Source organism: Megalopta genalis, unplaced genomic scaffold, assembly GCF_051020955.1.
Source record: "Megalopta genalis isolate 19385.01 unplaced genomic scaffold, iyMegGena1_principal scaffold0077, whole genome shotgun sequence".
Classification (NCBI taxonomy): Eukaryota; Metazoa; Arthropoda; class Insecta; order Hymenoptera; family Halictidae; genus Megalopta; species Megalopta genalis.
The window spans coordinates 768,241-790,039 of NW_027476146.1; the positions used below are offsets into that span (position 1 = coordinate 768,241).

Consider the following 21,799-nt stretch of genomic DNA (forward strand, 5'->3'; position numbering starts at 1 on the left):
TCAAGAAAGCAATATCTCTAGTAGCAGTAGGATTTGAATGTAGAAATAAGTAGCAAGGCAATCAATCCTCTGAAGCTGTATTGCTTGTTATCCAAATATGGTTGCAAGCTTTTAATTAATGGAAGGCAACAGCAAATAATGACGAGTAAATAAAAATTACCGATTCAGATTTCAAGTTTGCTTCTCCATGACTTTTGGTGTCATTACTGCACAATTTGATTCATAGATAATATACACGACTTCGCACAAACACTTCCGATCCCGTTCACCCCGAGAAGTAAATGTTTCAGACTGTTAACCAAATTCAGGAAAGTTCGGTATGAAAGATACAAAATCAATCCTCAAATCCTCGCATACAAAGTCTCAAGCAGAAGAACTAGTCTTCTAGATATCTGCTGAACACTGGCGTGAATCTTGACATGAAAACTGCATCACTCAATCTCCATATTAATCCAATCGGTTTTTGTTGACGATAAAGACGTAAATCTTCAAGCAAGCAAATTCCTGCTTTCTATATTTCCTCTTGAATGTTTACTAGGAATCGTGCAATCTTGGTATTTTTCATTATGTGATTAATATTTGTTGCCCGTTTATTGAAAATGTATCCACTGCAGGTTACATTTCTTGTTATGTACATCACACTATTTGAAATTTTGTAACCTAGAATTAATCAGCAATTATTCCCAAATACTTTGAAAATTGAGATTGATAGTTGTGAAGTTAACTTATCATTCTTTGAAAATGGCTATATTTGCCTATAATTAATACTTAGAGAAGCATCGCTCCAATATCAAAAGATATGAGATAATTAATAGCCCAGCCATAATTGTCTTCGACTACTGAAACCAAGCTGTAGTACTATCATTAATGCATTTCGAATAATTTGGTTTCTATGAATAACATAACTGCTTTCTTCATTCCATATTATAACCATTACAGAAACTTTTAGCTATTTTGTGCGCGTCTAGTACAAGAAATGTTCCGCACACTACCAAGAATGCACACAGCTCTGTAGTAATCAAAAATAGAGTATTCACAATCAGTTCCATTTAATGCAACTCTTCATTTGTGGTGAAATTAGATGTTGGCGATTCCGTTGCTGATTCCGAATATTGGAAATTTGTCAAGCAACAACCCGACCCAACTATAAATTTTCCAATACAGATCCAGTACACTGAAGAAAATAGCCCCGTGTGTCTAAAATCAAATCGATCAATTTTAGATCGCCAGTCGAGTACCGCCTCTTTACTGGTATCACTTGGATCGATGCATAAGAACTCTAGCGCGACGTTAGCTCTTTTACATTAAGTCGAGCTCAAATGTTCGAGCTCGACGCCGGTCGAGGTAGACAACCCGTACTAAACACGTCAAGCAGTCTTCTGTTTGTATCGTTGCAATGTATTGTATCGTTGCTATCCTTCCAATAATCCCAATATCAAATCCATTATCTATTTTCCGTCGTTTCCCATGCAGCGCTGTTCGTTAGGGCATTGCCCTGGTGCACTGTAACGAACGTTCAGTGCTGCTTAGTTTTCAATATTCACAACGAAATAAATAGGCGTTCACACCGCGACCGTGGCTAGTTTTCATTTGTCATCAGTTATCAGCTACTGTTACGTAGATACATGTAGTTACGCTTGTAATTCTTCTCTGCTCTTGTGCACGCAATTCACGTTACGCTTGTAATACTTTTGCGCTTGCAGCCTAGCTTCGCTAACAATCAACTGCGCTTGCAAATTTCGATACAGCTTTGTAGCCATAAATTGATCGCTTAATCGTATCATTCATGACCTTCACGACACATCATCACATTTCATCATTCTATTGTACATTAACCTCCTCTGTACAAATCTTATTGGTTAAAATATATTTAGTGTTATTACACCAGCGTTGTTTACCATACAGTCCACTATCCAATCCATCCTTCCAATCCTTCCTCCAATTCATCCTTCCCAACGAAAAGATACATTTGCAACATATTTGGAAATTTTGAGAAGAATAACAAACTAGTAATTTTGGAAATTGTCGAACATTTAACTTATTTCTGCACTTTATAAACCTTCCCGGGTACTACATATTTCCAAAACTTCATCCTCCGGTTACGTAAATACAGATGTAGATGGTTCATTCTATTATATAATATTTCACATAAAACATTATTATGATTCAGATTCTGATAACACTCTACATTGATGTTTAAACCCACGATTTAAGAAAATGATGACAGAAGTGATGTCAATTTTGCAGATTGTCTTCGCTATAGCATGCATGAAAGTAGTATAGTAATACTTTACTATCCACACTTTAATTATGCATGATTCGTACTCAAGCTGCTATATGCATTATTCAGATTTGACGAGAAGGCGACTATACACAGTGCGGACACGTTCGTCGCAAAAGTCTTCTCGTTAGCTTTAAACTATACGATAGTAGGAGTTATGAATAGTACATTAAGCTTAATATAACAATTTGCGTTCAAATTTTTTCGAGCAAACTAATTATAATACATACAAATACACTTTATGTTACCGTGTTCGTTAACAGTTCAAACAGATATATGTATAATTCTTATAGTTCAATACTGTGCATAGTACAAACAGAATTAAGTCTCATTACGAATAATTTCTTTCACGAACCATCACTGAACGATGGCTACATTCTGCGACATATGTCCAAAAGGATCTATTGAAATCAAAAAATACTCCATAAATACTGCAGAATTCATTTGAATTAATAGAATTAAGAATTAACTTTCCTACCTCGAGTATAATGATAGAAAAAAATGATCACGTTTACAGCTGGCATTTATGCATTGCTATCCTACAAATGTAAGTTTTATAAATGGCGCTAAATATTTATTAATAAAGATAAGATCAGATTAAATGAAACTAATTAAAACAAACACTATGTGGTACTACAATATAGTATAATATAAAGAGTATTTTCCCGAAACTACAGAGATTTTAATTATTATATTATCATTAAAAAGAATTATTTCAGCTACTTTTAAAGTACACCTATGAGATTTATTATGTGTACAACATTATTTAACCAGTTAAGTGCGCTCGACGTGTATACACGTCGGACCAAACCTCTACTGCGGTGCGGTTGACGTGTATACTCGTCGTGTAAAATAAAAAATTACCATTCACTATGAAAACTCGAAATCTCAATAAAATGTAATACGAATATTATTTCGTGATATGTTCCCTTTATATTACCAATACGACCGCTATGTATTTCATATGGAGGGGGGCTCGCGTAACAAAACTAATTACACACGTAACCCGCGATTTGGACGGGCAGCGTTGATTTGCGGAGAAACCGCGTCAGCAGTTAGCAGTGCTCTGCGACGTAAAATCTTATACATTTTTTACACAAGACAGGGAATTCGAAAAACAGTACGAACGAAACAATCCGAACTATTCGAACAAAAGCTCTCCCTTTCTTGCTTCCGAAGCGTCTCAAGTAAAGGGTTTATTTTCATAGTTATTACCAAATAAAGTATAAGACAAAGTAAGTATGAAAAATACTAAATATGTATAAATAATTATCAACTGCTTTATTATTCAAAACCATGGGCGGTAAAATTATTGTATTTTTATGCAGTCGAGACTATGACTTCCATAACTTTATGCAGGTATGAAGTTATGTCTGCGACAATAATAATAATAATAATACAATAAACGGCTAAATTTTACCCTCCAGATGGGTGATTCAGATAGTGATAGTGGCGAAATTTTACACATCAGAAAGCGAAGAAGTGTGCCTTGTCTTATTTCGTCTTCTGACGAAAACAAGAGTGATGACACCGAAGAGGATTGCTCTAGCGAAAATGAGTCAGAAGAGGATTCTTCTTCCAGTGCATCCAAATTGGATGACGAACCTTCCGGTGACAGTCAATCAGAAGAAGAGAACCAAACCAAACATTCTGAATGGAAAACAGAAGAAAATAATAGGGCGCCATTTGGTTTTTCTGGAAACTCCGGACAACAGTTTGATGTGCCTAGATCATCAAGAAACAAGTGTTTATTTTATTTGGATAAATTATTAGATAATGAATTCATATCCATTATTGTGGAACAAACGAATTTGTATGCACAACATTATGTTGAAAATCGCACTTTGAAGCCACGATCAAGAATGAAGAATTGGTATTCGACAAATTATAATGAAATGAGATGTTTTATCGCAATGTTGATATTGCAGGGTATCATAAGAAAGCCAACACTACAAATGTATTTTTCGAGAAGAGAAAGTGTATCAACACCTTTTTTTACGAAAGTGTTGACTGCAGAAAGGTTTTTACTCCTTTGCAAATTTTTGCATTTTGCAGATAATAGAAATTTGATCAGTGCGAGCAAAATTTCTAAAATTGAATGTGTTGTGAAAAATATCCAACACAAATGCAAGAGTTTATATATTCCAACTCAAGATATTTGTGTTGATGAGTGCCTCTTATTATGGAAAGGACGTTTGTCATGGAGACAATATATTCCTTCTAAAAGGAGCCGTTTTGGCATAAAGTTTTTTGTTCTATGTGAAAGTCAGTCCGGATATATTTGAAATTTTTGCATATACACCGGAAAAGACACAGATTATGGCCAAAATTATCCTGAATATAAAACCGGTACTCGCATCGTTCTTGAACTGTGCCACAACCTATTACACCAGGGATATAAGGTATATGTGGATAACTGGTATATGAGCATCGATCTAGCAAATATACTAAGTACCTGTGTAAAACAGATATTGTCGGTACTATGCGACAAAACAGACTTGGGGTCCCGCCAGACATAAAAAGAACTCCACTAAATAGGGGTCAGTGTGTCACACGGTATAATAACAAGATAATGCTATTGAAGTGGCGGGATAAAAGAGACGTACTGTTTCTTAGTACATTTCATGCCGCTGGTATGGTAGAAAAAGAAAAACGTGACGCGATAGTAAGAAAACCAGAAGTAGTATTTGATTATTCTACAAAAAAATGGGCGCCGTGGACAGAAGCGATGGAATCATAGCATCGTATACACTTGCGAGGAAAAGAATGAAAAAATACTATAAGAAAATATTTCTCCACCTCATCGATATTATGTTTCAACTCGTATGTATTATACCAAAAAAAATGGCGGAAAACTAGGTCGACTAAACTTTTTACTACAATGTGTGGAAGAAATTGTCGAAGAATATGCAATTCAAGAAAAACAAGTTTTCTCAGATTGGTCGGCCATCAAAATCCGCAAAACCAACACGGCTCATCGGTAAACATTTCCCAAATTTTCTGCCAGCTACTCCATCAAAACCAAATCCTCTCCGAAGATGTGTCGTTTGCTCAAAAAATGGAAAACACAAGGAAACAAGGTTTTGTTGTACGACCTGTGAAATCGTAGTACCGTGTTTTGAAACATATCACACATACATAACTTGAAATTTTGTAAACTCTCTCTCTCTCTCTCTCTCTCTCTCTCTCTCTCTCTATTTCCTTATTTTTTTTGTTTATTCTTGCTATCTTTAATTTTTCTTGCTTATGTATTTTATTATTTTTTGACAATTTTCAAGCTCTTAGTAAGAATAACGTATTTAGAAACAAATTGTTAGTTTATTTGACAAATAAAAATGTAATCCTTCCTCGTTTTTCGTAAAATGTGTAACAGTACCATTTGCTCTGCGTTCGACGTGTATACACGTCGCGTTGCTTGTTTCTAATTCCGCACCCTGTGGTGATCTTTTGAAACTAAATTCCACAGATAACTGGTTAAAATACCAAAATTATGAAATTCTTTTTCGAAAATCATCGGTTAGTGTGAAATTGGTTTAGTCAAGTGTATATAAACCAGTGTATTATAAAAGATGAAAGGTAACATTCTCTATTATTCCGAAAATGTCTAGACATAGAAGTCAACTGTTGGAATAGCCAATTAAATCATATTTTGAATAAACAAGTGAGTGAGCATGCGCAGGATGAATGAGCAGAGTGGCGCAGTGGAAGCGTGCGAGGGCACTTCTAATGGGACAGTTAATTAGTTATAGTGTTAAATGTAGAGTATTAATGTTAATAATAAAGAACAATTTACTTTAATCATCCCCAGTATTCTAACATCAACATAATAAAAAACATGGAGAATACTTAGGCAGATATGCAAACTAATATTTTTGTAATTTCTATTGCGTGTTTCGTCCAAATTTTAATAGGAATTTGTAGACAAATGTTTTATTTTATTTTCTTCTCATGGTTACTCTGGGGTTTTAATAACGTCAAGTAGAAAGTTGATTGAAGTCATAGAAAATGCTCACTAGAAGTGTGACATACGAAGAACATTCCTGACATATCTTTCATAGCTTATCTTTCACGTACTTTGAATTCGCTCAAGAATAATTATTCAGCCATAGGAAAGGAACGTCGAACATAACGTCGAAAACGTGGGAATTTAAGACAGCGTTAAATTCATTTAAGTCATTCACAACCTACACTCTCGATGAGAGCCAAAGATCCAAATAGCCAAATAACCATATCGACGACCTAAGCATCTTTTGCAAACGCAATTCGATATATGAAACTGTGATAACAGCGAAGCCAAGATTAGAAGAAACAATGATGCAAACAACACTCACCTACGATCTCCCAGACGCCTCATCTACGCCATTTCACCTACCAATAATGTCACCTGCCAAGATCAGAGAACCAAGTATAACTTAGTCTATACCTGATTAGGAATCTTCATCCCAGGAGAACAGCAATTCAACTGATGGAGACGAACCAGATACTAGTCCAGTTTTGCCACAACCTACGAACACGGATAACATTGTCACACCAGCAGAAGAAATTCGATGAAAATTAATAGAAGAGAAGCTCGCAGTAGATTAATCGAAGGTCACAAGGGTGTTACGGAAACCTTAAATCAATTAACCCTTTCGATACTACCGCCGCCTATTGGCGGCATCCACGGAAAGTTATGTGGGCATGCCTTAAATATATATGTTTTATTATATATAGATAAGCTACGAAAAACAAATTGGAATGTTTGCTTATATCGTTAATTTTTTGAATGTGTAACTTACAATTTGAATTTAGCTCCCTTCAGGATGAGTGTAAAACGCTTGAAAGGAGAACAATGGATAAACGAAATCATTGATTCCAAAAGTGATTCTGATGAAGAAAATGAATATAATTTAGCATTTCGCAAAAGGAAGAACAATCGAGCACGTGTACTTAGCACCTCGGAATCTGAAGAAGCAGAAGAGTCTGAAGTACGAATTGATACTCCTTCTAGCATCAAATGGACATCAAAGAAGCTTAGTCCAAAAATTCATGATTTTACGCCACATCATTCGGGAGTAGTTGGGAACAATTTAAATCGTTCGTCGAGAATTTTTGATTACTTCAGACTGCTTTTTTCTGAAGATTTAGTTAAATTTATTGTGGAAAAAAACAAACAATTACTGGTGTCGACAGCTCAAAAGGGATCACTTGAACGCTTCAGAAGGGATGGAAGTGGATGAATTATATTGTTTTATTGCTGCGTCGTTATTAATGACGCGAACCAAAAAGCTATCCTTAAATTAATATTGGTCTAAAGATAAGCTTCTCCGAAGCGATATATTCAGTCAAATTATGAGTAGAGATCGCTACTTTTCATTATTGAAAATGTTGCATTTTACGGACATAGTCGGTCACACTGCTGATCGTTTACACAAAATAAATGAAATAGTGGAAATGCTACGAACATCATTTAACAATGCATTCCAGCCATACCAGCGGTTATGTATAGACGAAAGTCTACTCCTCTACAAAGGCGTAATAGATTATAACTCTTCAATGGGTACAATCGATAAATCAGATATGGTGATAAGTACTATCGATGCAACTCGCGCAAAAGTTTAAAGTGGTATCGCAAATGCGTGTGGAACGCATTTTGCCTATATAAGCACACCACAAAAAAAACAAATCTCAATGGCGAAATTTCACCTTCAGTTGATTAAGGAAATATTAGAAAAATACCACACACACAAGAATCATGAATATTATCGGTGCAGCAGGTCAGGAAGTAATTATCCCACAAGGCTCACAGGGAGACATTTTCCTTCGATATATCATCAGTCGGGGGAGAAAAATCGAAAACAAAGATGTGTTGTATGTGCGGCTGGTGGTGTGGGCTTGTGCGTTTCACCTTGTTTCGAAAACTATCACACCAAGTTACACTATTAGTTTTGTCGTTGATTATATTTCACTATTAGTTTTATTATTTATTATGTTACACTATTAGTTTTGTTATTTATTTTAATTTTGTGATATTGGACCATATCATTTATATCGATGCCATTTACTTTAATTAATGTACTATCAAGAAAAAGATATGATTCTAAAACGTTAAGCGCCATGCCTGTTTTGTCTATCTTTCCATCTGATCCGCGAGATAAGATTCCGTTGAAATCGGTTTTTTGCCGGGGATTGGTTTAGGTTACGACAAAGCAGTATAAACGTTTTAGAAATGTTTTTTAAACACTTTAAATTCCGCGTCAGTCACCAATGTCGCGGTCCGAATGAAAAGTTTAGTGTCAATCACGCTTCTATTTTCTATTTTCATTTCTATGAATGCCGCAAAACATGTTTTCGCGGCTTACGCAGTGCAACCACTCTCGCGGAAAACTTCATCGTTCCACGAATGTATAACCGCGGCCAGGTCCTCCGTACCGAAAGGGTTAAAGGAAAAATATCACTGCCCTGAAATGAGAAAAGATTCACAAGAATTCATTCGTTCACTTATCAGAACAAAAACCCGTCAACCCGTAATTATTACGGACACACCTCTGGAACCTTTTGACGAACATGCCATGGACACATTTGGACTACTTCCAACAACAATCAATGGAAATCGCTACATTTTAACTATGCGAGACAATTTTAAAAAGTATTGGTTAACAGTTGCTTTATCAGATATTAAAGCCATGATAGTAGCTGTCGCGTCCGCGAGTCATTTCATTGCAATACGTGGGACACCAAAATCCATTTCGATAGATGAAAGCACTAGTTTCTTGGGAAACTAATGTTACATGTTGCCGAGATGGATCGTTAAAAAGGAGTCATATATTGTATTAACAGAATATCTAAAACAATACATCGAGTCATATGAAGAATGGGACCTCTACTTACCATTTGCCATGATTTCATATAAATACCTCCGTTCACGAAGCTACGAATTTCACACCCTACGAATTAATCTTCGGGAAAACCACGAAACAGCCAGTAGTGTGTTCCCCTCAGAAAAAAATATGCCGACTTGCCGATCTTATTTGATTACGTTACAAGCTATATTACGATGAGTGAGCTAATCCGACATAACTTATGGTGGAGTAATACGTCCATGTGTAAAAAGAACCTGAAACAAGTAAATTCGATCCACGTTACATCGGGCCATACGAGATAGTAAATGTCGGATATAAATAATGCAATTTTAAAAACAGATGCGACCGGACACCTAATCGCGAAACATCAGGATAAATTAAAACACTCCTTCGTCTTCGATAGTTCGTGCGACACAAATTAAAAATTGGAATCACTTTCAGGATGAAGTAAATCCCGCTGATTATCCAGAGGTGCGCGAGGATCTCTTAATATGCCAATGTATAAGGAAAATCTAACTCGTGTTTGAAGCTGAAGAATACAAATTGTGTGAAAAATGTTGGTCTCGGGGGTGGCAGCAGAAGAAAGAGAATTATTTCCTGAAGGCTGCTGGCATACCATCGCAGGAAATCACATAAGTGAGGCAGATTGTCATTGTGAAGGATATGGTTCTGTAATCCTGGAAACACCAAACACTAGTCGATGCCGAGAATGCATCGAAGAATACATATTTCGAAATGTAACTGGAGACATTACAGCAATTAAAAAATGGGCAAGGCCATTGATGTGGTCACTCAGTGGTAGCATCATGACCGTTAACAGCAACACACGCACATATATAAAAAGAAAAACACATATAATCCATAAATCATCGTCATAAATAGTTAGAGCCAATTGAACGTAGCAAACGGGGATCTGCTAAGATTATTTAATTGAACATAATTTAACATAACATATTTAACATAAACATGACAGGAAGATGTATTTTTCTAAAAATTTCAAATCGGGATAAAGAAAAACATGCACGGGAAGAGCTACCCAGACCAAGGTCGAAAGGGTCAAAAACCAAGCAATCCAAACCGAACCAGAGGAAACAGTGTCGAGAAAAAGGGTTGGATCGGTGGTGGAGTCGGGGATCTGCGATCTGTGTAAGGTGTACGCCCTCAGAAAGGACTGAAAGAATCATTTACATGTTTCATCTAAGGAGGGAGGGGAGCATACACCCGCTGGCACCAGTCGGCGGGTTCGCTCTTTATATATATATATATATATATATATATATATATATATATATATATATATATTGTGAACTATGTACCCCCCTTTGGAGAAGTGCGATGACGAATTTTCTGGGACCGAAGCAAATATGAACATCCCCATTACCATTTTTCAAAAAAAATTTTGGTATATAAAACGCCCAAACGCGACCAAAAGCGGGCCAGTACGTATATCGTTACAAGGTTATAAGCCTTCCCCGACTCAGTGCGACAAAGTGAGAGCGCGATCTAGAATCCGCGCTACACTCACATACATGCAATTGTACATACCAAAGGCTTGTAATATACTATCTTTTACCAGTCTATTTAGTTGTCGAATTCATTTATCCCACTTCCTGATTGAAAGCAGTAGTTGGTACAAACTTATATAGATATATAGTGGCCCATAAAAGTGTTCGTACACCATTTAAAACGCAATTACTTTTTCAAAACTGAACTAAATGACTTGAATTTTTTTAGGCGACAGAGAGATTAGTCTACTAGACGATGACTAAAAAGCTTTCTTTTAATTTTGCTATTACTTGGAATGAAAAGAAGAAATTAAAAAACCTCGATTTTTAACTTTTTTATCTGAGCCTATAACGAAAATTTAGAAAATACCCTCTTGTAGATTTCGGTAACTTATATGCGTGCTGAAAATTTGATCGACATCGGTTAAACCAGAGTCGAGCTACAGGTGTTGCAAGATTTTAAAAACTGCAGATTTCATACAGTTCTTGGTGAAAATCGTGATAAAATGCTTTAATTTGTTCGTTTTACATAAAAAACGTGCACCATGTCTTAAACGTGGATATACTTCGGAAGCCCACCTTCCCTCTTTTGTTGACTTTGTCGTGTGGGGAGGGGAACACGAATGTCGTATCACACACATGTTTATCTCTAAACGACAATACTACATTTCTCAAACAGGTATATTTTCAGATTTATTTATTAATTATGATGCATAAAAAATAAGAAACTACTGCTTAAGAAACGCACGTACAGGTTGCGATTTCTTTATGCGAGGGCGAATCGAAGGCCAAACACATTGGCATGCTTAGCGTAAACGGTAATAAGTTTAAGTTGAAGAAATTGAAATTAAAAACCGTTAGACCATTTGTGTTTGACACTCTGGTCTTTAATGATACGAATATAAAAAGTAACAATGATAGATCGCTATCAGAATCAATTTTTAATTTCGTCGACCAACGCATAGAAAATGAATTAATTCCTAGTACTGCGGAACAATTGTCAAATCAGCCGAAGCAACCGGTCTTGCCGTATATTCGATTGAAAGTAATTTACTTGAAAGATAAAGAACGGTTCGATTCGACGAGTTAAGATTTTATTAGTACATTAACGAATACAAGTAATAAATGGAAATAAATAATATGTATATTTTAGATTGGCACAGAAATATTGTGATAAAGTTGCTAATCCTCACGAATTAATTGTATTCTGTAAAACAAGAAGTTCCGGTAAGGAGCGATTGTCGCTTGATTTTGACGGTATTAGTGATGAACTCCAGGATATGGCTGAGATTATGGGCTATACTGAGATAAACAAAAATTGCGATATTCTACAAGGTGCTCGAAGGTAAAATTTGTTTGGTTTTTTAATTAGGAGAATTAAGGTTTTGTGGAAACCATACAAGCAAAACTAAAAAGATCATCGTTTCATCAGTTTGGATGAAAGTAAAAACCTATGAACAATACTAACAGTGAATGATCTAAATAAAGCATTAGGTAAATTTGTTAACAAAAATAACACTAACGCTTTTAATAACCTACAGAGGTAAAGCATATACAATGTAATATTTCAAAATATTGATTTGCCATTATAAGCTCGATTGTATTGTTACTATTAATTCTGTACATATAGCCGTGAAATAAAAAAACTTGTGGCATGTTTGGAAAATAGTGGAACAACTGCAGATATTGGAAATATCAGGAACGAAATTAAAAGTTGTTGTGATAAGAGAAAGAAGGAAGCACAAAAAGAAAAGACAGAAATATATGTATACTTGCAAACAAACTTATCTAAAAATGATAATATACTATTAGATTTGACAGATGCTATTTTATATTTATATATTTTATATTTCGCATGCTATTTTATAGATGCAAATATTATTCGCTAACAGACCGGTAAAACCCTTTAATAATGACGAGATAATAGTTATTGACAGTAGTAGTAACGATGAAGATGAAGCGGAAAAACAGATAAAGCTAATGGCAGTGGAGCATGTAACAAAACCAAAGAAACCGATAGAAATAATGAGTCATAAAAGTTCTGTTGGTGTAACATCTGAGAGGTAATTTACTTCAACTCAAAAACAGACAACAGCGCAGATACATCATCGAACTCTATTAAACGATTCACAGTTTATACGTATAGGTCTTTGATTTATTATTAACCATGACATTTTATCATTTGTTACAGGATGAAGCATTGAGCGGTGATGTAATAAAGAAAATAAATTGAAGAAAGCCTAATAAAATACGGTTCCAAAGCAATTCTGATTAGTTTGTCCAGGTCCGAATCCTTGTTTATACAGTACTTGTAAAACATTAATATTAAATAAATACTTTTCAGTAAATCTTGAAATATTTGATAATATATAATACATATTATATATAATTCGGACATTCAAGTTGCAACAAAAAAAATACATACTATAAACAAATCATAAAATCGTATAAAATAGAGATTTTAAAATGACATCGATCTTAAATAAAGACTAATGATAGAAGAACTAGTAAAACACCATTTATCTGGACTGTGTTTATCCAACATAGTAACCCGTTACCAACAATTGGATGTCAGGAACGATGCTCCTCTTATCCAACTCCAGTCTACGCGATATACCCATTATACAACACACTGTTTTTGTTTCTTAGTTAGAAATTCTAACATAGTCTTTCTGCGTAGAATGTAAGATAAGTAACGATTTATTTCTGTTACTTGTATCTATGTGATTCGTCCAGAACCTATATTCTCATTACGTCTTCTCACAAATCAAACGAAAAGAGAAAAAGAGTGGTGCTTTGTAGTGAAGAAAAATTTGAAATTAATAGACGCTTCAGAAACAATTAATTCCTTTTATTAGAAAATAAGCTTACATATTGCAAAGAAAATGTATTAGAAACATCGTAAGAAAAGAGAGTGGAACGCAGTGTATAAAGAGATGGGAAGAGGTGAGCACTTCAAATAAACCTACCAGTTACAAACTGAAAAACTCTAGTTTTTAACTTTTCTATCTAAGTTTTAAGACGAAAATAATAACGAAAATTTTAAAAAATACGTATTGTAGATCTCGATAAGTTACATGCATGCCGAAAATTTCACCGAAATCAGTTAACGCAAGGTCATAGTTACGAGCATTAAAAAAATTTTAAAACAGCAACTTTCTCACAATTATTGGACGGAAATATTAAAAATCAGGACAAAACTGCGATTTTTGCGATCTTGAATTGTTTACCGCTTATACCAAAATCAACCGATTCCGCTGAAATTTTCAACATGAATATAAATTACCGAGATCTACGAAATACATTGCTTAAATCTTCGTTATATATATTTCGTTATATATTATTTTATTTAATCATTCTAAGCAATAACAAAATTCAAGCTGCTCAGTTCAGTTATAAGCAAGTTATGGCGTTTTAAAAGTAGTCCTAATATTAATGGGAGTCACAATAAATATGCGAAATGGTCGCAAATAGCCCCTAAGATCGTGTCACAGTGATATTCGACCTAAAATATGACCGCGACGCCATATATTCGCAAGAACCGATTGCCCACGTGGAAGACACGTGCTTCCCATTTCACAAGCTTTCTCGAGACGCTATACGCGTAACGCACCGAATAATTACTCCAACCGAGAGAAAGTAACAGAGTCATCGAAATGTAATTGGAGAAATTCGTACTGATAATGAGACTTACCGAAAAACTGACCAGAAATTCCCAGTTACGAATGCGGCTCCTGGCCGGTCATTAGTCTTCACATATCTTTGGGACGGTCGCTGGCAATTGTTGTCAACACTGTCCTTTATTATTTCGCCTGCTGCCCTATGGTCTTTAGCGGCTATCTTCTTTCACTCCGTATGAATTAATCTCGGCTCGAATTGTCACAGTTACACTCATTTCTTCCAAACAACCAACGCTACGGTCTACGCGACAATGATCCTCGTTCTCGGCAGATCGCTTCCTCAGCCAGAAACGAGGCATTCCCCACTCCCCAGACTCACGGCTCGGCACGACGCACAAACCCTACGCGCACTCGCCGTTGCTCAGGGCCGGCACCATTCGAATCAGCCCACGCTCCGAGCATCCTAGATCTCGCGGCATAATTCAGTGACTGTAGAGAATACCGCAACATGTTACAATTTCAAGAAATTTCAGTTTATGCAAATACGATGAGCTCAATAAATGAAAAACCAAGAAAGGAATTGGTGGCCAGAACTTTAAAGGACAAACATCTCGAAAGTGAAAACATGTGTGACATGCAGTGTTTTTTCTTCCAGCCACAAAATTTCTTTCTTCCCTGATTTTGTTAAAAGACTTACGAATCACTTTGCAAATAAAGATAAAAAGATACAAAAAGCATGCTTTCCACAAAACAAAAAAATAAACTATTATATTAAAAAAACTACCAAATTGCAGAAAAATAGCCTAGATATATTTTTTATTTAAAATAATTTAATAATTCAAACAAATTTACGTCTTATTTCTATTACTGTATACTATAGCTGGATTAAGTTTTCACGTTTTTCTCGATGGCTGCGTTGATTACTGATCCTTCTGTATACGCTATACGTGACTGTAGCGCGTATATATATATATATATATTATATATAACTCAATCGAAAATTGCTTTTTATATTTTGCTAAATATTTTGTGGGTCCTATATATTTTAATTCTAATAAAATTCGTATATATGTAAAAGATATGTATATGTAATATGTTGCGATTCCATGTAATTCCAAACAAAAAAACATGAAAAAAGTGTAGAATAATATTTTTTTGTTTAGGATATAGTTTTCGAGAAAATCGAGATTGAAAATTTCGAAAACAAAATCCTAAAAAAAAGGAAGTTATTCTGTATTTATTCATGTCTTTTTTATGAAGAATAACCCAGTGCCTGTTTGTATATAGTTTCAGGAATACCCTGTATTTTTCAACAGGGTGATGCCGCGAATTTTTTTCTCGAAGATTGATCAGCAAGGTCATATCGCTGAAAATTGTTGCGAAAATCATAACCAAGCATTATGCAAATAGCAGACAATTTCGAAACATTTCCGAATGACAAAAGTGTATTTAAGATGAGAAGGAGCAATAAGAGCAAAAACTAATAAAGAAACTCCGTAGATAATAATGACTGTTAATAAATGGAAAGATGGAGCCACAAAACATTAGGCATTCAATATTATTCCTTGATTTATTGATATACATAATTTTAAGTTAAGTGTGCTAACATTTTGTCCCACTGTATTTCTATAAAAATTCTCTTTTCTCAAATAAAATTGTTTACACTTGCGAAATGCAATTTTATTTCATTTGTGTATGTTTATAGTGGTATATTGCAAATTTATATAGAAACAGTATTTTAGTCGTAATGTTACATAAATAAAAATATTATCCCGAAATGAAAACTAGGAAGCATAATCGGAGACTTGAGACCAAGCATCCACATATTCGACACTTTCCTATCTTTATTTGAAAAACGATTCTATGAATATTGATTTGTTTTTGTTCTCGAATAATGTATTTATGTGTTGATAATTAAATGGTATTTTTATTTGTCGGACAAATTCTCGACTAATAAAATTATTTATTTCGAACACGTCGAATAAAGATACTTATTTTATTAGGACCCTCCAATATCACATAAAGATGAAGTATCTTTTGTTCGTAATGTGATATGATATATGATATATTATATAATATACTGCAAAAGTATCGTACAGTATTTATGAGTCCTCCCGTCCTCGACAGCAATTATAGGGAATACTATTTTATGGCACCCTCAAGTGGCTTTCTCGTTTAGGGTCTCCGACGAGAAGAATCAAGCCGTCAGAGGAATGACTAACAGACGATTCGAGACAATAGATACGAACACGAGTACGCTAGAGGCGAGCAGGACAAGGATGGCCCGCAACATCGAGATCCCATCGAATTAGGAAAGGACGAATGAAATAGTATAAGCTTCTGATAGAATTGTTCGGTACTTATGAATGCATAGAAACATACACCGTTTAAGTTATATAATCACTTTTAATGAAAAACAGCGATGTATCATTGACTGTAGTTTTCATAACAGTCTAATAAGATGTTGGATAATCCTTGGATTTGAAGACTCCATTGCATCTGTGTGTGTGTGGCATAAATTCAATTAATCGAACACAAAACTCAGTCGGAATTTCTGACAATATTTTCGTGATTGTTTCCATTAATTCTGCTTTATTGTTAAAAGATCCCTTTCCCTTGTGATAAATAACCAATTGTCGGATTTCAAAAGACGTATTTCTTCCTTTTCATCCCATTTTCACAAGTAAAGCGTCTGATATCACCAATAATTTCTGTGGTACCGAGTTCTTACAACGGATTTTTATTTGTTTATAAAATTTGTTTATAAACAATATGTATTAGCGGCGTCGTCAATGTAATACAATATTTTACTCTGGCATCAAAGATGTTGTGTCCGAATATTTTTGCAACGTTAAATTTTGTCACAATCTTGTTTATCGCTTATTATACAAAAGAACATGTGCAATAAATAAACAAAATTTATTTTTCTGCTTACTTTAAGAAGTGCAATAATTTTTCTAATAATATCGTGTCCGAATATTAATGCGAGTCACGTGTATCTATTTAGTATAAAGAATGTGAAATAAAACTGTAATAAGAAGCATATACATTCGGGTAAACGATGGAATAAAACATGCTCAAAAATTACTTTTGCCTATATCTTTATCCGAAATATATTTAAAACATTAAGAACTTAATTTTTTTGTGTCATATGAGGAGATCACATAATAAGAAATTGAGAAAGAGCAATATTTATGAAAAAAATTAGCCTCATCGGCGCTCGAACTCGCTCGCTCCATCAACCAACGACGTTGTAATCATAACGAAGATTTTGTATATCACGCATATCATAGTTTCATATCTTGAATGTCGTGTTCCTAGTTAAATAATCGTTTCTTTACATGTAAAACCGTTTAATACTGCATAATATACTTATTAAGTGGACAATATTATACTTAACAAAGTTAAGTACGGAGAAAATGTCGAAAGTTTGGTTTTTATTTTTTATAACATTGTTTCACTCCCACAAAAAATCTGGCAAAGATTGCTGACAACATCAGACATTGCTGCTTTTGACAATATTCTCCGATAGAATTAAAATAGCGAAGACAAGATTTGTCATTTCCGCAAAAATTTGCAACTTTCCGATTTGTTTTTTCGTTCTCTATTTTTTTGTAACCACATTTTACAATCGAAAAATCTGAAAAAATTCTCTAACATGTGGCCTGTTATTAAAAATGGATCAAATCTTTTTCAAAATTTTAAAATGCCATCGTTCATCAGTTGGTAAATATGAACAAAACTTTGAAACTGTTTTAAGTATTATATTTAATTACATATTTTGAGGTTAGCAATCTGTTGTTAAGAAGTTACCAAATTTTCGGTTAAATCACTGCATACTACGTCGACGTATTTTTCGTCTGCTCTCTAATGCGGCACGGTTTGCACCGAATGACGTGTTTATAATTAATCGATTAATTTAATCATTTTCCAGTTATTTTACTTTATTATTAATAAAAATATTAATACAACTTCGACAAACGCAAAAGTAGACAGCAATTAAACAATGGATATAATTATAATGCAATGCGACACTTTTTTATTTCTTATTTTTTCTTAACGGTAATTGTAAGATTTTTCCCACTGTAATTGTGAGGTTTTTGTGATTAAATTAAGATCAAATACAATATAATTGTAATATGTGTATATATATATAATATATTATATAATTGTAACGTGTAAGATTATATCTTACAAAATTACAAATTTTATAAAAAATATCAATATACTTTTCATATTAATACTTACTTAATCTTTTTTATTACAACCAATAAAACGACAACATAAACATTTTTGTTTTTGTAATTTATGATAAAAAATTAGTATTGAGATGAGCCGATTTATACATATTTTGTTTGTTCTTATTTTAATCAGAAAAATCTCACGAACACATTTATGCAAATTTTATTTGAAGATAAACAAAAAGAAGGATGTTTCATCTTTGCATTATGTATTTTGTACCTGTTGTCCCATATTCAAGCCCGGATTAGATTACGATCCATATGACTCGTTCGACGTTGAATTTTTTCGGCATGTCAAGCGGATTTCCCGAAACCCGATGTTTGGAACGGGATGAGAAGACGTGTATCGGGTCGGGACGAGATCCCGACAATATTCAAGGTTCCTGAAAACATTCGATTTCCTATGCTACCAATTATTACATAACGACACATCGCCGTACCTAGTACACAATCGACTAGCGCGAAAAGATGTTTTCAACAATTGGAGATATCGTTGCAATCGAGAGAACCAAGCTATCACATACTGTCATACGTAGAGAATTTAAAATCAAACTATACACATTTTACTTTTCTGATTTCTTAAAAAATATAAAATTTTGCAAGGTAAACTGCAACAATGGAAATAAAAAATTTTAAACTAGGACCGTATTTAAAAAAAGACGCGCTCTTGAATCCCAGTATTTTAGGAAGTCCCAAACATTTTCGGAAAACCCGAAAGTTTCAATATCCCGTCCCGATTCCGAAAATCGTTCCCGGTCCCGTCCTGATTCGTACTCGTACACCTCTAACATTGATGTCTATTATATAATATAAATACAAATTTTATGATAACCGAAATCTATAAGGAACACAAAATAATTAACAAAATATAAAAATCAGTTTTCGATCGAATTACTGCGCTCTTGAAAAATGAAAAAGTTAACTACTATGTGTCAGTTACTGAGCCTTTTCTAATTACCATGTGCCAATTTCTGATCACTCATTTAGTTACTGTGTGTCGATTTCTGTGCACTGATCTAATTACTGTAATCAGTTCTAGGTAAATACTAAACTTCGAAAATTGTATGAGCTTTAGGTATCATAATTTATTATACATATTTCAGTACTTGCAAATATTATTTTAAAAAAGGTGGCCGGAGGTTGCATGCAATTGGAATTTTTGGGTGAGGTGCGTAGACCAGCCGATGTTTATTTCGACACGGGTGGCTACCTTTAAGGTTAGGATGAGGTGCGTAGACCAGCCGATGTTTATTTCGACACGGATGGCTACCTTCAAAGAAGTTAGGATAAGGTGTTTGGAGAAATTGGTGTTAGGGTGCCTCGTAACTTTGTTAGAAAAAGAAATAAAGATTACGCGTTGAGTTTTAACAATTGTAAGTGAGTGTTCGCGGACTCTAACGCGCTCTCAGTTTTTCGCACTGAACCGACAGGGGCTTCTGACTCTAGGTTGTTACCTCGTAGATTGGTTGAAAGAGAATTGAACTCGATCTCACTAACGTTTACGTGTCGACGAATGTCACGTAACTAGCCCAAATTCCGGTCGCGTTTGAGCCCTTTATATACTGAGACTTTTGTGGAAAAATGGTAGTGGGGGTGTTGCTATGTGGTCCGATTCCAGAACGTTCGTCGTTCTGGCTGGCGCCAGCCTGGCGTATGTGTGCCTTCAGGAAGGAATATAAAAAAATACGTGGGAGATTCTCCGTACGTTACAAAGGAAAGAAAATTACATGCAGTGTCTATACATTTCACAGACCAAGAAAATAACGTTAAATGCAACACGTAGTTTTTCATAAGAGGGCTCGGTAATCAATGCACACATAAAAAAAGACATGAAAACTTAAAACAAGACGTAAATATACCTAGGCAGTGGATTATTTATTATTTTTCTGTAATTTTGTCGAGTTTTATAGATATAATAGTTTATTCTTTTGTTTTGGAAAGCATGATTCATAGGGTAAAATGACATCAAACCATTATTAGAAATTTAAGTAGCTAGTTTTCGCATTTCATAAATCTTAAGAAGTTAAACTTTTGATTCAGTTATGAAAATTACAGGTGAAGAGACCTAGTCAAATAAAATGGTCTTCGTTCTGTGACACTATGTTTTCTGAAGCATTCTTTTATATATCTTGAATATATTAGATCAATTGAGAATAAACATAAGAAATTATTGTAAGATCGGCAGTACCCCAAAGTAGCCATGTTGCAGTAACGAGGACAATCGTTTCCGACTTCAAAATGTCGTGGCCACTTAACATATAAACGACTTTTCAGTCGACATTTCGAGCTCTACATTTAATTATTGTACGATGCACTAAAACACTTGACGGAGCATTCATCGCAGGTAGCTGTTAAGATAGCTGTTAAAGTGATAAGGTACCCTGCGAGTTATTGACCTAAAAATATAAAAATAACTGTCTGTTAAATATGAGTTACCTAGAATCATATGATACAGCAACCATTAACTGCTATTGTAAAAAAATACTTAGTACCTAGAACTGTCGTAATGGGGAAGGTCAACTTCTGCCAATGAAATTCTTATTCAATGAAGAACGGGTCCATTCCATTCGTAAAGTAATACATTAAAAAATAGTATATCAGTCATCCCTTTCACAATATATACCTGGTTTGTGAGAAATAATATCCACAGCCTGTCTGTAATTTAAATGGAGAAGCGAAAAATAGTTTACCAAGAAACTTATAAGAAACAGGCATACCTTGCAGCGACACACGGTCGGCGATCAAATAACCATTCGAACTGTCCGCTTTCAGATGTCGTGGATTGGGCGAGAAATATCTTCCTTGATGTTTATAGGCCTGGAAATGACTTTATTCTTTTACTATTTTCACGTGTACAGCAAACTTCACTGATGAAAACGTCGCCAGCCGCGTACCGATACGGAGTTATAGTCGTCGATTATCAACAACTATAAAAACAAGCCGTGAGGGTTAGCCTAGCTTCCAGTGTAGCTGAGTAGAATCCATTCTTCTTTTAGTTTAATAGCGAGGTTAGGACCTCGTCATGGTAACGGTCAGATGTAGTTCAAAACAACACTTCTCCGTCAGCCCAGCCGTCTCACGGCGAGACCATGTCTGTGGACCATACTGATCTGTGAGTTTTACGATGTCCCCACGATGACGTTTGTATAAATGGACCTCAAAGGTCGTTACGTTACCTTTCATTTGGCATGCTTACGGGCACTCTTACACTATTGTTTAATTAAGTTATAATTGAATTGAATTTTATGATTAAAATATTATAACTTATTTTATTTAGATTTAATTGAATTAAATTATGTTAAATTTGTTA

At 34.6% G+C, this 21,799-nt stretch overlaps 2 long non-coding RNA genes across 3 annotated transcripts; both read right to left on the reverse strand.

The window, feature by feature from the left end:
- Positions 1–414: 414 nt before the first annotated feature.
- LOC143261989 (uncharacterized) lies at positions 415–14,730 on the reverse strand. Its single transcript, XR_013035969.1, has 2 exons — positions 14,323–14,730; positions 415–9,377 (listed from the first exon to the last, which is right to left on the reverse strand). It is a non-coding gene; the product is annotated as an uncharacterized LOC143261989 (long non-coding RNA).
- Positions 14,731–17,998: 3,268 nt separating this feature from the next.
- On the reverse strand, positions 17,999–21,599 carry LOC143261986 (uncharacterized). 2 transcript variants are annotated; one of them, XR_013035965.1, is made up of 4 exons: positions 21,207–21,599; positions 20,982–21,144; positions 19,944–20,885; positions 17,999–18,872 (listed from the first exon to the last, which is right to left on the reverse strand). It is a non-coding gene; the product is annotated as an uncharacterized LOC143261986 (long non-coding RNA). The 2 variants fall into 2 exon arrangements; XR_013035966.1 differs by lacking the exon at positions 17,999–18,872 and having other exon boundaries at positions 20,346–20,885; positions 21,207–21,306; positions 21,384–21,589.
- Positions 21,600–21,799: the final 200 nt, after the last annotated feature.